The sequence below is a fragment of the Rhinatrema bivittatum genome, chromosome 5, assembly GCF_901001135.1.
Source record: "Rhinatrema bivittatum chromosome 5, aRhiBiv1.1, whole genome shotgun sequence".
In the NCBI taxonomy this organism is placed as follows: Eukaryota; Metazoa; Chordata; class Amphibia; order Gymnophiona; family Rhinatrematidae; genus Rhinatrema; species Rhinatrema bivittatum.
Genome location: NC_042619.1, coordinates 192,903,791 through 192,920,624, shown reverse-complemented (window position 1 = coordinate 192,920,624; position 16,834 = coordinate 192,903,791). Strand labels below are relative to the sequence as shown.

General features: G+C 40.9%; 1 long non-coding RNA gene across 1 annotated transcript in view; it reads right to left on the bottom strand.

Annotated features, from left to right (window-relative positions):
- The window catches only part of LOC115091537, a 46,031-nt gene that overhangs the window by 1,036 nt on the left and 28,161 nt on the right, over positions 1–16,834 (bottom strand). Inside the window, exon 2 of the long non-coding RNA XR_003856760.1 lies at positions 1,195–1,244. This is a non-coding gene — a long non-coding RNA (uncharacterized LOC115091537). The remainder of the gene's footprint in view (positions 1–1,194; positions 1,245–16,834) is intronic.

The following is a 16,834-nucleotide window of genomic DNA, read 5'->3' as shown; positions in this document are numbered from 1 at the left end:
AAATACACAGGGAATAAAAGTGAATGAGTTGTGTGAATGTGAGATAGAAAACACTATATCCAAGAAAAGGTAAGTTGAGAGTAGGAAGGCTAATGTTAATACAAAAGCTGCAACGTGGAGATTTTTAGCAGCTTAGTGAAGCTAGTGTGAAGACTGAGAGTACATGCCAGAGAAGAAAATATAACTTGTACAGGGAATAAGACAATTGATTGTACATTGATACACACCAATTTTCTACTTCAGTCTTCCCTCAATAATAGCACTCAATAATACCAATTATTTACCCAGACTACATTGCCTTATTTGTTATAAAAGGTAACAAATGGAAAGTTTATACAGTGTTAAAAGTGCTGTGTGTGAAAGAGTACTAGTCCTTGAATGAGTATAATGCAGTTCTTCCCTTTAACTAGGGCAATTTAATTATTTTATTTTCTAAATTAGGGGCTCATTTATCAAAGGCGTATCACACGTGATACGGCCGTATCACACGCGATAAGCCTCTATTGCATGTGAAAAGCGCCTTTTCACATGCAATATTATGCAAATTAGGGGAGGGGAGGAGTCAGGTGGGGAGGGGAGGAGTCGGCGTTGTCTTCGCTGCCAGCGATATTGTTACTAACATTATCATTGATAGTAGTGCGCCGAATAGCACTACCTTTCATGGTGGCGCTATTCGTGAGAAAGCCGGCAGTTGGCATACCGCCGTGTTGCAAAGGCTGCGGGCTTTCGCAGGCCCACCCCCCCTTTGCCCCCCCCGCCCCCCAGTTTCACACGATTCATCATTCTGCGAAGAATTATGAATCCTGGCCTTAGTTAGACACAGTTTCCAACAAGTTGTCAGAGAAACACACTGAGGGGACTTACCTACTTAGTAGTCTGCAGAAGATTTGCTGGTATATAGAGACAGACTTTCTTATTGAATTTTTTAATGGATAGGTAATAGGAAGAAGAATTAAAGAAGAAGAAATAAGAGTGAAGAAGAGATCACCATGATAGAGGTAAGTGTGTGAACATACCAGCATTAGTGGTACCACCAACACTAACCATAGCCATGAAGAATAAAAAGCCAGAAAAAAAGAGAGAGAAAATCTAACAACAGATATAAAGAAAAAGAGACATACATATATTATTTACAAAATAAAGAAAACAGACAAAGTTAAAAAGCAAGAGAAAGAAAAAAAAACATATACTTACCTAAGGTAGTCTGAGATTCACCTTTGTTGAAATCTGAAAAATACAAAATTCTGAAAGATAGAAAATAAACAGAATCAATTCTTTGAAGTACACAACAAAGATAATTTTTTATTTTTTTTTATTTTCTATTTATTCATTTTACAAACTTTATCAAGTATTAACTTGAAAGGGAATACATGCATTTTGTAACATTTTACAATACTTAAAGAAGAAAAAGTTACACTTCCAAGTAATGACATAATTTATAGGTAATTATCGCTAATATCCTAGGAAACACATACTCAATGTTACAAAGTTACAAAGCATGCAACAAGCCCACAATAAAGATCCAAGATTTACCCAATCCTAGGAAATAATACTTTAAAAGAAGTAAATTGGCTACTAGTGGGATACAACATAATTTAGTAGCAGGATGCTTGTAATGACATGTATAAACCTACCTATAAACCTACATCCCCCTTTTTATTTTTAATTTTATTTTTATTAAAATTTAATAAATAACACAATAATGTCTTGTACCAGCAATAGAGATAAATTTCATAATGATACATTTGTTTGGTAACAAAGTAAAAAGAAAAATAGTGAAAAATCACATATACATCCCCAAAATAATTTATCTCCTGTACTAGGAAATGAGGAGATCAAGAATATCAATGAGTGATTATAACAAAGAAATAAAATACACAAAATGTCATCCTGAACTTCCACCCTCTGACATTTCCAATCTAGCCAAACTTCCTGCAAGGAACATTAGGAATAGGAGTCCAAGAACATCCATAATTGTGAAGGTTCAAAAAACAAATACTTAGAATTCTGATATCTTAGCAACCATTTAGATGGAAATCTTAAATTAAACCGCCCCATGTGTTATCACTTCCGATCTTTTAGAGAGAATTTTTTTTTCTATGTTCTTGAGTTAATCTAGTAATTTCAGGATAAATCCAAACATTTTGGCTATGAAATAGCTGTTGTCGATTCCGAAGAAAAAATTTCAGGACTGAATTCCTCTCAGATACAAAGGCAAAAGTAATTGATATGTTTGCCCTCTTCTATATACACATCTCTTGAGACAGTTCTAATATATCTGACAAATTTAAAGCAGTTTCTGGTTCATGATCTTTAGGCATTCCTTCCTCTGATACTGGTAAGTAATAGGCCTTGGTTATGACATGAATTGCTTCTACTTGAAATTTAAGAATTTGAACCAAATAATTCTTAAATAGATCCTTAGGAGAAACCAATTTAATATAGTGGAAATGTAATACTCTCAAGTTCAAAATTCTTAAAGTGTTTTCCCATGTATTCCAATTTTTTTGAGAATATCACATCAGATTGAACCAGTTTATGCTGTACTGTCTCCAACGTTGAAATTCATGTTTCCAAATCACCCAATCTTACCCCAATTTAATCAACTTGGCCTTCTGTTGCTGAGGCACGATGGTTAGTATCTAAAGATATTGTTGTGCTGGAGGTGGACCCTTGGCCTGGTGCAGGATTGGTACGGCCCTCTGAGGGATCCCAGAAGGCGCCTGCCACCACGAGGCAGAGCACATGAGGAGACAGAGGCTGACAGGAACTTCACCAATAACAGTCCAGGGGCTCCGTGGGTTGAGCCCTTGGATTCCTGGACTGCCTGGGCTTAGGTGGGCCTCTGGGGGTCTCCTGGAGAGATGACAGAGAGGTGTGCCCACCAAGAGGTGTGCGGCTGTCGGTGAACAGGCGAGCTAGACTGGAACCAAGAGGATCGGAGACCACGGGAAGAAGGGAGGAACTGAAGGTCCTCCGGGTAGGATAGGCAGCGCCTAGTGGTCAAGCTCAATGAAGGCTGCGGGCGGTGTCCAAGCAGGCAGACCTGGTGGTCACAGGAGGAGCAAAGAGAGTGTCTGAATGGAGCACTAGGGTCAAAGCCAGGGTATCCGTCTGAGGATGGTCAGCCAAAGCAAGGGTCGGTTCCAGGTATCAGTCTGAGCGTAGTCAAAGGCGAGCAGAGGTCAGTTCCAGGTATCAGTCCGAGTGTAGTCAAAAGGCAAGCAGAGGTCAGTTCCAGGTATCAGTCCGAGCGAAGTCAAAGGCAAGCAGAGGGCAGTTCCAAGTATCAGTCCAAGCGAGGTCAAAGACAGGCCGAGGTCAGTACCAGGTATCAGTCCGAGAAGGTACAACCTGGGTAGTGGAACATGGAACAGGACTCAGGAACGATGGAACGAAGGAACAGACGCTGGAACACAGGAAGGACCACAGGAGCAGATGCAGGAACACTGGAACAGGCACAGGAACACTGGAATGCAGGAACACTGGAACAAGCACAGCAACAAGGACAGCAACTAGCTTCACACAGAGGTGATGACCGGATTGCCAAGGAGTGGTTCTGGGGAAAGGGCCTCACCTTATATAGTGATGCTAAGTGATGTCATCGCAGCGGTTTCCCATCATGGTCCCTATAAAGGGCTTGGCGGTCCGCACGTGCACTCCTAGGGGCGGACCCGATGCAGAGGAGGATGCCGAGGCACACCGAGAGGAGCGCTGGGAGGTTGAAGGCCCAGAAGGGCCTGGGGACACTGCCATGAGGCGCATGGGCATAGGGAGCTGGCTGCAGCCATGGGAGAGTTCAGACCGGGACCCTCTGGAGTGAGGGTGAAGTGAGCAGACCCGGGCGTAGGCCTAGCATGGCCAGGACGCACAACAGATATAGCTGTTAGAGAGGTATTAGCATTTTCCAATGAAACTAGAGCATTCCAAACCAAATCTAAAGTAATCACGGGAGGCTTCTCAAGAAAAAGTTTAAGTAACGGGTGTACCTGGTTAGTTCCATCTCCTTCATTTGCAGGATTGCTGCCGCCTTCCTCAGTTCCAGGCATATTCGAGGCAATGAGGAGGCCCGTGGAATCTGTTCCAAATGGATTAATTGAAGGTAATAATTCAATGGTATCCCTTCTTGGGGTCTGAAATTACCTCTCCTCTTTGTCCCAAAGCTTGGAAAGCTGAACGATCTTCAGTTAAGTTGGAAATCACAGTGTGAGGAGGTAAAGGCGCAGTCAGGGCACTTGGGCTGAGTGTCATGACTTCAGCCATCAGAGCCAGTGAATGCTCAATGTCGGACGCCTTAGCAGCTCTCCCTTCCAGTGTAGTTTGCAGGGACATTGCAAGGAAGGACTCAATCTGAGGCTGAAGCTGCTCAGGTAAAAGAGAAGAGCTCAAAATCTCCCTCAGCTGCACCTTCCTTTTAGTATGAGGCATTTTTTAGCTCAGGAAAACAACTTTGATAAGAAATCCAGAGGAGAACTTCTTCAGCATGCAGTTCAGTCAGCAGCCATCTTGGTCTCAGAAGCAATCCCCTTTTTGATGTGTCATTCCTGAAATTAATCATGCATTCTTGACTGTGAGAGAATGTTGGCATCATGAGTGAATCCTGAGAATCATGGGATTACATCCAGGATGATACCCTTTGCATTGCACACCACCTGCATACTGAGGAAGTCAAAGCCTTTGTGGTTGCGGTAGGTGGCTTCATCTTCCCATGGTGCACTTATAGGGACATGAGTACAATCAATAGCCCCCAAAGCAGAGGGGAAATGCTGGACTTTTGGCAAGTCTTGTGGGGGTCAGGAGGCCCCCCAAGCTGGCCAAAAGTCCCTGGGGGTCCAGCGGGGGTCCGGGAGTGATCTCCTACGCTCCTGACGTCGGGGGACAAAAAACAAAATGGTGCCGGCGCTACCTTTGCCCTGCTGTCATATGACAGGGCAAAGGTAGCGCCGGCGCCATTTCTACAACGCACTGGAGGCCCGAGAGTAAAAGATCACACCGGGACCCTCCCTCTGGACCCCAGGTAATTTAAGGCATTTTGGGGGGGGTTCGGGAGGGTGGGGGATTTATTTTAAAGGGTCGGGGTGGGTTTTAGGGATGTTTTAGTGTGCCAGTTTTCCCGCCCTCCCCCGATTTACGATTTACACGATATTTTAAAAAACAAAACTGCGACGATAAGATTCCCTCCCCCCCCAGCCGAAATCGATCGTTAAGACGATCGATCACACGATTCACATCTCTATCTGCTATATCTAACCAAGTGATCACTTTGGCTTACAATAAAATATGCATACCTGACACATACGCAAACATATATAAAATAAAAACAAATTGTTAAAATCAACAACCATATATCTGTTTAAAAATTATAACTTTAAACTTGTTCCTAAAAAAAACCTTGTAATCCTCTTTTCTTCTTAGTAAAGAATCAATGGAATTCTACAGCACAGGAACCTTTCATTGAAAAAGCTCTTGATCGTACCTCCTGAGAACGGCCAGTTTTAAGCTAGGAACACAATCAATCTCTGATCATCTTAACAATGAGAAGGCACACACCTAAATCAGTTTGTTAACTGCAGATAATATGCATTAAAAGTCAAACATAAAATGTTAAAATATATCCTTTTTGATATTGGCAAACTGTGTAAGGACTGACAAAATATGTTCACAACAACCAGTACCCGATTAAACTTGTGTTGCCCCATTCTGAACTCATTCTAAAATCTGTAACATTGCCTTTGGCAAGCCTGGCTACAATGAATTAGAATAATCAAGTTTATTTATTACCAAGGCTTGCACAGCAATCCGAAAATCAGAAAGAGGTAATAAAGGCTTTAACTGCTAAATCATTATCAGTTTTGAAAAGGTGGCCTTTGCAATCATTTGGAGCTGGGGCTTCATTGTCCATCCAAAATCCAACAGAACCCCTAGATTCTAAGGGGCAGATTTTAAAAGGGTTACGCACAGTGGGGCGGGACCGAGGCCTCCGGCACAGCAGTCGTGCTGGGGGCTCCCGTGCCGGCACTTGGCCAGCACGCGCAACCTACGCCTACCCAGAGGCAGGCGTAAATAAAGAAACAAAGGTCAGGGGGGGGGGGATTTAGATACGGCTGGGGGGCGGGTTAGATAGGGGAAGGGAGGGGAAGGTGGGGGGGGGCGGAATGAAAGTTCCCTCTGAGGCCGCTCCATTTTCGGAGCGGCCTCAGAGGGAATGGGGAAAGCCATCGGGGCTCCCCTAGGGCTCGGCACGTGCAAGGTGCAAAAGTGTGCACCCCCTTGCACGCACCGACCCTGGATTTTATAACATGCACGCGGCTGCACGCACATGTTATAAAATTGGACGTAGATTTGTGCGTGCTGGGTTGCGCGCACTAATCTCTGCCCGCGCGTAGATTACAAAATCTGGCCCTAAGCCTCTAAAACTATACCAATAGCCACATCACCAAATAGGGACAGTAACATTAATCCCACGTGCAGGCGCACCTATAAGTGTGTTATCCATCTCGTGTCCAGAGATGCGGCCAATTTATAATATACCTGCAGATATGTGTGCATGGCATAAAATAGGCTGTAAGCACATACATATGTGCACAATTTTATATGGACATGCACATATTAAGTAGGGGGACTTTAATAGAGATTTGCGCTGATGCAATTACCTGTTAAACCACTTCATTCCCAGTTTGCACAGGAAGGGATAGAACTTCCTATTTCCTAACCCCCCTATTTAAATAGCCTTCCTTTTCCCCTCTAACTCTGCTGGCATGCCTATATTTTTCTGTTTTAGGAGTTACACGCCATCCATAGCAGAAGTAAAGTAATGTGGTAGAGGACCCCGGTGCAGGCTTGTGAGTGTGTTTTTATGCGCTGGTTTCATTCATAAATCCAGGAACATCAAAGACTTGCCCAGACCACGCCCATTCCCCATCCCTTTTTCGGAATTTTTTATTTGTACACATACCAGGAAATAAACGCATACTCGGGTAGCTTTTAAAATCTGCTCAGCATGGGCTGGTCCAACGTATTATCTCCCGGCTTTGGTGCTCGTCAGGCTTTTAAAATCCACCCAATAATCTTTTGATGGTCCGCTATACTCCGTCGACAAACCCGAAGTACCACTGTCTTTTTTTTTTTTTAATTTACTACCTTTACAACTCCATTTTACTGGGATTGTATTGGCTCCAAACATTCATTAAACTCCCAAATTGGTAATCCATCTTCTAAATCATATGACAATTAAAACTGTATATCATTGGCATATATTCAATAAGGCACCTTTAAGAAATGAAATAGATCATTATTTGTTTGCAAATAAATATTAAACAATGTAGATGATTGACTATACTTGTGATACTCTGGAATGCATAAGACTGTATGAGGAAAAATTATCCCTAACCCTATTTTCTGACTTCAGTAAGATAAAAAAAAAAAGAAGTTAACCATGCCAATACAGAAGAAGTAAACCATATAATTTACAGTTGTTCCAGAATCAAATGCTGCTGCAACATCAAGCTGCACTAGCAAAACTTCATGTCCCTTTATCTAATTCCTGTAATAAATAATCTATAAGGGAAACCAATCTGATTTTGATCCAAAATTCTATTTATATCAAATAATGCTCAAACTGCAGTGAAACTCATGTTTCTAAATTTTTGAAATTATTGACAAATTAGAAATGGAACAGAAATTTGATAAACCTGTTACAGGTAACTAAACATTTTTTTGTACAGGCCATATAATTGTCTGCTTCAACACTTTAGGAACTTTACTCTTCTCTAATGACTTATTAATTATCTGCACAATTATCTCATACATTATCCCAGGCTTACTCGTAATTAACCAAAATGGTATGGAATCCACTTGTGAACTAACTGTTTTCAACTGCAAAATCACTTTTGAAACATCTTCAACTTTCATTAAACTGAACTCTGATCAACCTCTCATTGTATATCCTACTGAAAAAGCATTCAAACATAAATTGTTCAGCTGTGGAAGAAGATCCTGCAACTTCATTTCTTTCTGGTCAAAAAAATCAGCCAGTGCTTCGCAATCAACTCCCGAGCTTGCTGACCCACAAGCATTTACACTGAAGATTTTATTACACTAAACAACTCTCTTGGCCAGTTTATAGATTTATTAATATGCTCAGAATAATAGGCACTTTTCACTTCTTCACCTCCGTATATTCTTGCAAACAATTGTGATATTTCATCTTAACAACATCTAATTTTGGCTTTCTCCATCTCTGTTCCACATTTCCTTTTAGCACTCAAGGCCAAAGTAAACCATGAAAATATTTTCTTATAAACACACACTAATACCTCACATTCAGAAGCCACTAAATTATATACACTCTGTAACATTTCAAACCACTGGGTAGTTAAATCTAATGACAAAATCCATAAAAATCCCATCTGATCCTATTCAGTTTTAAACTGCTTGGGATCAATTATTTAACATATTTTCCTCTTGACTATAGTAGCATAGTAATGATGGCACACAAAGACCAAATGTTCCATCTAATCTGCCCAGCTAGTTTCTTATGTAGCAACCGACTGTTGCACCATGCTGGTTACCCCCAAGCCTTATATTAAAGATAGTAATATTTACGATCAAAACCATGTAACTGTCAAAACCATCATCAAATTACTCCTAGCAATATTTTTACTGGCTGAGCAGCCTTCTTGATAATTAAGACAATGTTGCTTGAATGTGCTTTGATTTTGGACTTGGCTACAGAAGCAGTCCTGTGCTTTTTCCCTAATGTCTGCATATCAGTATTCCAGACCATAAAAGTTGGGGCCCAGCATTGGCTGTTGTCTGAATCCAAATCCCCTTCCCCCACCTCCCACTGTCAAAGAGAAGAGCATGTTGCATTTGTATCAAAAGCAAAAAAGATATTTGGTTAAGGGAAGTAATCCCCATTCCTTCTGTTAAGGGTGGTGATTGCCACTCCATGAAGTTTCACCCATGCACCCTTTTCTTCATTTCCAACCTCTAGTCTTTAGGGATCCACAGTGTTTATTCCATGCCCCTTTGAATTTGTTTACTCTTTTCATCCTAATCATCTCTTCAGAAAGAGTATTCCAGGAATCCACCACCTCTCCATGAAGAAATATTTCTTGATGTTGGTTCTGTCTACCCCTTGGAGTTTCATTTCATGACTCCCTAGATCTATTATTTTATTTTCCAATGAAAAGATTCAAAGTTCAATGAACATTAAAAGCTTTCAGGTATCTGAATGTCTGTATTATATCTCCCCTGTATCTCTTCTCTTCCAGGGAATACATGTTCACATACTTCAACCTCTCCTCATAAGTCTTCTGATACAGACCCAAAGCCATTTTTGTCACCCTTCTCTGGAGCACCTCCATCCTGTCTCTATTTGTTTTGAGATATAGGCATCAAAACTGAACAAGTACTCTAGGTAAGGCATCATGAATGACCTATATATGGGCATTATTACCTTCTTTATCTTACTGGTTATTCCTTCTTCTATTCAGCCCAGCATTCTGGCTTTAGCTACTGTCTTGTCACATTGCTTCATTGCCTTCAGATCACCAGACACTATTACCACAAGATCCCTTTCCTAGTCTGTGCACACTTGTCTTTCACCCCTTTCACATACAACTCTTTTGGATTACTGTACCCCAGATGCATGACTCTGAACATCTTGGCATTAGATCCCAGCTGCCAAATATTTGACCACTCTTCAGCTTTCTTAAATTACTTTTCATTCTCTTCACTCCTCCAGGCATATCCACTCTGTTGTAGATCTTGGTATCATCCACAAATAGACAAACTTTAATTTCTATCACTTCTGCAATGCCATTCACAAAGATATTGAACAGAACCAGGCAGAAAACAAATCCCTGTGGCATTCTACTTACACTGTTCTCTCTTCAGAGTAGGTCTATTTACCATTACATGCTGTCTCCTATCATTCAACTAGTTTGTAATCCACTTCACCACCTTGGAGATCACTCTAAAGCTTCTCATTTTATTCATGAGCCTCCTTTGTGGGATTGTATCAAAAGCTTTGCAGAAATCCAAGTAAATCACATTGAGAGATCTTCCTGGATCCATTTCTCTAATCACCAATTAAAAAATGTATCATATTTGTCTGACAGGGCCTTTTCCTGGTGAATCCATGTGCCTTGGTCCAACAAACCATAGGATTGTAGATAGTTCACTATCCTTTCCTTTAGCAGAGTCTCCATTAATTTTACTTCCGCCTAGGTGAGGCTAACTTGCCTATAGGTTTGATTCTTCTTTCTGCAACCACTCTTGTTAAGAGGGACCATAACCACTCTTCTCCAATCTTTTGGCACCACTCCCATTCCCAGGGTTCAATTGAACAGGTCATTCAACGGACCCACTAGCACATCTTTGAGCTACCTTAGTATCCTGGGATGTACATCATCTGACCCCATTCTATAAATGGAATTTTGTCTACTCCACCCTCATATATGGTCTTGTCAACCAAAAACGGTCCTTCTCCAGGGTCTTCTTTAGTAAACAATGAACTGAAGTATTTATTAAATATTTCTACCATTTCTTTGACTTTCTCTACACATTGAGGTAGATTTTAAAAGGTGCGCGCGGGAGTAAATTTGTTTGCGTAACCAGGCGTGAACAAATCTACTCCTGATTTTATAACATGCACGTGCTGCCGCGCACATGTTATAAAATACAGGGTTGGCACGCGCAAAGTTGCGTAAAATCAGCAGCCTGCGCGTGCCGAACCGTGCAGCCATCCTCCGTTCTCTCCAAGGCCGCACTGAATTCGGAGCAGTCTCGGAGGGAACTTTCCTTCCGGCCCTCCCTTCCCCTATCTAACCCACCCCACAGCCCTAACTAATTCCCCTCCACCTTTATTTTACAAGTTACGCCTGCCCAAGGCAGGCGTAACTTGAGCGTGCCGGCTGGCTGCCGGCCCGCCATGTTCCAGTCCGGGGGCTGGTCCGGAGGCCACGGCCACGCCCCTGGAATGCCCCTGGGCCGGAACCAAGCCTGTGACCCTGCCCCGGAACACTCCCCGATGACGCGCCGGCCACGACATGCCTCCCGACATGCCTCCCCCAGGAAAGTCCCAGGACTTACGCGCGTCCTGGGGCTTGTGCATGCCACCGAGCCTATGCAAGATAGGCTCGGCACTCGCAGGGGGTGGAAGGGGCAGCTTTTCGGGGGTTACGCGTGTATCTTACGCGCATAACCCTTTGAAAATCTGCCCCTTTGTTCCTTATCACCTTTAAATTCACTTTATCACTTTGGGCTTTCCTTCTTCCTTTGATATATCTGAAAAATGTTTTATCACCTCGCTTTACTTCTTTGGTAACCCTTTCTTCTCCTTGACTTTTTGCTTTCCTGATTTCTTTGTCTCTCTCAGTTTCACCAGGTATTCTTCCCTGTGTTCCTCTTTTTTGGATCCATTATACTTCTTATATGCAGTTCTTTTTGCCTTTTAATGTATAATCTGAATTCCTTACTTAGAATCCTCTTTCCTGCCACAGACAAATGTAGGCCATCCTTACCATATAACCTTTAATTGCTCGATACCTGACCACCAATGTATCCAAAATCACTTTCTTTTCACAATATTTTGAGCCAAGAATTGAAATGTTATTATTCATTGCCTTTCCTTTCCCTTTCCATGAACAGGTAATTCTTTCAAAAAGGCAATGGACTTTGCCATGTGTGTAATCTGATCCCCTAGATTTGAAATCTTTCTACACAGATGGACATCATTTCAATTGAGGTCATATGTTCCCAGATGGATGATAACATTGATATCAGAATCCCTACTTTCTTCTATAATTGCTTTGATTACCTGGTTTTCATTTTTATTAGCTGAAGATCCTGGAAGGCATTTAACTCTTGTGTTCACATTAAAATGAGTTCCAAGTTGTGGAAATTGGGTGTTTCAGTGTCATCGATATTGTTCTATCAAAGCCCACTAAGCTATTTATTCCTGGGTTTCTGAATTCTCTGTTGGAGTTGGGAGAGATATTATGGATGCTTCAAAGAAGGAGAGGTTATTTGAAACCTGGACAATTCTTGTTTCAGATGAGTCAACTCATTTTTCTTTGCAGACAGCTAAAGGCAAATTGGGCAGTCCTTTATTCTCTAAATGATAGGCTTTATGAAATATGCACCACAGTCACTACACTGAATAAAATACATTTTACTAATAGTGACTAATATACAATTTCTGAGATTGGAACATGTCTTTTATTATTCACTTAACCTAAGTCCTTGGAAAAATTATTTAAAAAGAAAACAACCTAAGGGTAGGGCAAAGTGGGAGGGAATAAACAGTTTCTTTTTTTTTTTCTTTAAGGAGCAGTCACTTAAATACAGACTTGCAAGGACTGTTAATCTAAATGACTATATAACCTTTCCTTGTATACCATCCTAGCACCTAATCTTTATAGCATCAAACAAGGCACAATGGTAAGATCATAACAATGGATACATTTTAGACACCCTGACCAACTGTTGATCATCCATATAATCTGACAGAAAATCAGATTCAATATGTGTCCCAACAGATGGGTTGAAACTTTAACCAATTGTTTCATTTCAGAAACCATCATGATAAATAGTAGGTGATATGCCACTGTAGCAGACTTCTTTTCAATAGGTAAAATAAAATTACCCATTAAAATAGTATCAAATAAGACATTAGCAATCCAAACAACCCATTAAGCAACTGTAATCGTTATGGTAATTTGAGCAGGTGGGCCATGTTTCAAACAAAACTATAATTTTAAAATGCTAATCAACAATACATCTTCATATTCACACAAGATTATTGGAATCTGAGAAACCTGCACATTATACTTATAAAATTCAAACCCCCAACCCTCCATCTTCCAACCCTGGCTTGTTTATAACACAAATAACCAAGAAGCATCAATAAAATGCATCAATACAAAATCCTCTACAGTATGCCAGGATTCAGTAACAAACATTAAGTATGAATCATTCTTCTGTATCAAGTCTACAAGGAAACTACAGAGAGGACAAATCATGGTGCAGCATCTTTTCAAATAGCCTATAGCTGCTATCTAGATAAAATGTCACTGACCCACTCCCACTGTAAAATCTCAGCATGTTCAAGAAGTAGTCTGTATTTCATATCTAGTTGTTGGCAGAGAAAGATATATTTGTAGAAGCTCTCACAGTTTAAAAAAAAAGCTTAGAAACCTTTGGATTTAGCACTAGAAATGGGCTGCTTTTGATCTTCTTTCTGCTGCAGTAGTCTCACTGTACCATAAAGACAGGCAATGGATTGCTGTTGATTTAGATTTTTCTTTTCACAGGAGACAGTTTAGGTTAGGAGATAGTGTGGAGATTGAAACAGAACTAGTGCTTTTTTGTGTTTGGAAAATGAGGTGAGCATAGCACACTGACAGAAGGAAGAGAAGAATAGTCATACCAGGCTACCAGTCTTTTTGGCAGTGTTTAGTGTTAATCTAAAACTTTTTTTGTATGGAGTCAGTCAGCAGTGCACACAGCACAGTACACATATACTCTCTGGAGGTAATTTTCAAAGAAGTTATGCATGTAAATGTATTTGCAATCATATCAACTTTCAAAAGCCATTTACTTGAGTAAAGAACACTTATGCAAATAAATCTTATGGACAATTCAATAGTATATATTGAAGCAATTTTCAAAAGACCACTGGAGTAAAGTACATTTACTTGACTAAAACCCAATTTTACTTGAGTAAAAGCTTTATAAATCAGGCATATTGTTTGTGTGTGTGTGTGCGGGAGGGGGGGGGGGGGGAGGTTTGCAAGCATGTGTCTGTTTATGTTTGTGTGTGTGAAATAGACAATTCACCATATAATGAGTGTTACTGTGAGTGGAGACAGTTATAGTATTAGTAAACAAATTAATTTGTAATATCCAAACCCAAAGTAGGTAGTGGTCTTTAACAAATCCTATTTTGTCAGGAAAAGGGAGAGGAGGGAATATCAGGCTTGGCAGTTTTGGCAAGGGAAAAGAAAGAGGTGAATATCCAGCCAAGTTTACCAGCAGGAATAAAAAAGCCCTAGTTCTGTTCCCAATTTAAAGAGAGATTTTTTTTAGCTTAGAATGGTAGGAATGGAAAGCACTGGCAGCTCAAGGAAGAAACAGTTGAAATTTGGATAGTATGTACTACTGCCACCACTACTTGCTCCTCTCCCTCTTATTTTGGAGCAGAGGAAAAAAGCAGGAGAGCCATTCAAGACAGATAATGGCAGCACAGGGGCATACACTGGTGTAGTAGAAAGCAACAGCTAAAACCAATAGCACACTCTTGTACAATGACGGCATCTGGAGGGGTCGCACTGGAGTTAATTAACTCTGGCGCATTCACCCCAATGCATGGCATCATTTTGATGTACAGCAATTGCCATACATCAAAATGGTACCCTCCACTGGTTGAATGCACCAGAGTTAAATTCAGCGCAACCCCACTGGACACAATCATTATGCTTGTGAATGTATACAGAAGATGTGTGAAAATGAGCTCCCAGGTTTGGGCTCCGAGGCCTGGGCCTGACACTGGGCCAAGGTCCACGTGTCAGGACCCAATCTCCTGGCCAACTTTGGGATACGGCCTTCAGATTGGGTCGCAGTGTTGGACCTCGGTCTGGGGCAAGGCCCTGCATCAGGACTCAGCCTCCAGGTCAGGTTGCTGCTTTGGGCCCTGGTCCAGACTGAGGCTCTGGCATTGGGACCTAGCCTTTGACAAATACCCGACAAATCAGTTAAGATTTTGTTTTTTGGGTTTTTAAAAATTTTCAGTGGTCTTGGGTGAGGCCTCGACTTTGGGCTTCTGTTGTAACCCTGTCATCTTGCTCAGGCCTAGACGTGGTCCTTGCCTTGGGCCTCGGCCTATACCTGAATATGATGTTGGTGCCTTGAAGCCAGGGCCTCGCCTAGGGCATAAGCTGTGGCTCCTGTTTTGGGCCTCATTTTATGCTATAGCCAAGGCCCTGGCTTCGGGCCTAGACCTAGGCCAAATGTATTTATTTAAAACAAAACAAACAAATAAGGTTCATTTTATTCTGGGTGACCTGATTTGGTTTGGGCACCCCCCCCCCCCCCCCCCCCCCCGATGAAACAAATTGGCCTTATTCATCACATTTTGCACTTTCATTTTAAATGAATGCACATCCTTTGTTGATGTGAGTCCAAACCTTTCACTGGTTACTGTGGTTCTTTGACAATGGTTGAGCAGATGGTGTAGTCACTGTAGTATACCAATTTCAGAGATTGATATTTACAAGACAGAAAGACTTTTCTCTTCTGTGGATGAGGAAACTGACCCCCTCAACCCCCCATGAAAGTTTCCTTTTACCAAAGACAGTCCATAGGTACTTCCAACTTCAGGCATATCCATATCCTGGAATAAGGGCTTCAGTCCACATTGTGAATTGGATGTTACAATAATGCCAAATATATTTTTAGGAGGTGAATTGTAATTGAATATTGGCTTTTCCCAAATATCTACTGTCTTTAAAGTAGATATTAAGCTCCTATTCAGTATGCTTACTAACCTCAAAATATATTTCAAAAGGCCTAAGAAAAAATACTCAGAGGAAATAGGAGGCAGAACCAATTCTTTTCATTATCAGGTTCCTTTGTTTCTTCACTCTCACATCCAAGAAGTTAATCACCCTCATAGGTTCATTTCTTTTATTTGTCTTCCCAGTACCTCTACCACAGATATGATTACTCCAACTAAGAATGTTAACCACAACCTATGTGTAGCAACCTGCAGTTTTCTGCATTTTTCTATGTTTGCTTTGTCTTTATCTAAAAGTTCTGAAATGTTTTATATTTGTTTGTCGCCAGTGTTTTATGTGCATTCACTAAAATTTCTGTTATCATTTGTTATACATAGATGCTGATTTATTAAACTTTTCTATTGGTGATCTGCCCTTTGAAACTAACGGAATGCTTTTCACCATAGCAAAACTGCTGCAAACCTTTAATACATCATTACCATTGTATGATGGAGGTTTAGGACAAGTATTCATAAATTGCAAGACATTTATGATTTTAAGTATATGCTTTGCCATTCAAGGTGCTCATTAGTGGTGTGCGCTGAAAAGAAATGTTTTATTTTGCTAGTATATTTCATTTCATTCAATTTATTATTAAACAAAATGTTAAAAAAGAAAGCAAAAACACAAAATGAAATGAAAACTGGTGTTTTGTAGGGTTTATGTCCCTTCCCACCCTATGCTGTCAAAGTATTTATTTTTTAAAGCCTCTCCTGTGCTTAAACACATTCTCCACACCACTGTAATCCTGGATCACCCCACATCGCACCATCTATGAGGTCAAAATCAGGAAAAAATGGTCCCCACACCGCCTGCCTCACTGGCGCTCTAATCTAAAATGGTGCAAGTCTACCCAAGTACTGCCCCATTTTGGATTATGGCACCAATGAGGCAGAAACAATTGGGGATTGTTCCTACCCCATTTTAAACAGACATAGGGTAAGATGCTGATGTGGGGAAGGAGGTTCCAGAAAGTGAGTGGATGCATGCAAGCATGTAGGAACTATTTTTTTTAACTTTGGTGATGCATTTAGTCAGCAAGGATGGAGGTTTAGAAATGAAATTAAAAGAAAAATGAAAATGTTTGTTCATTTTTGTTAATTTTCCAAACTAAATTAAATGAACTAAGAAATGTTAACAGCATGTCCTAGCCCTTCTCCCAAGCCCTTCCTAGCCCTTCTTCCAAATTGTGCTACAAAGGTGTGGGTCACATTTAGTCCTGGAGCTAAGTTCAGACAATTCCTGCAGAACCCAGTGTGGATTTTTCAATAGGA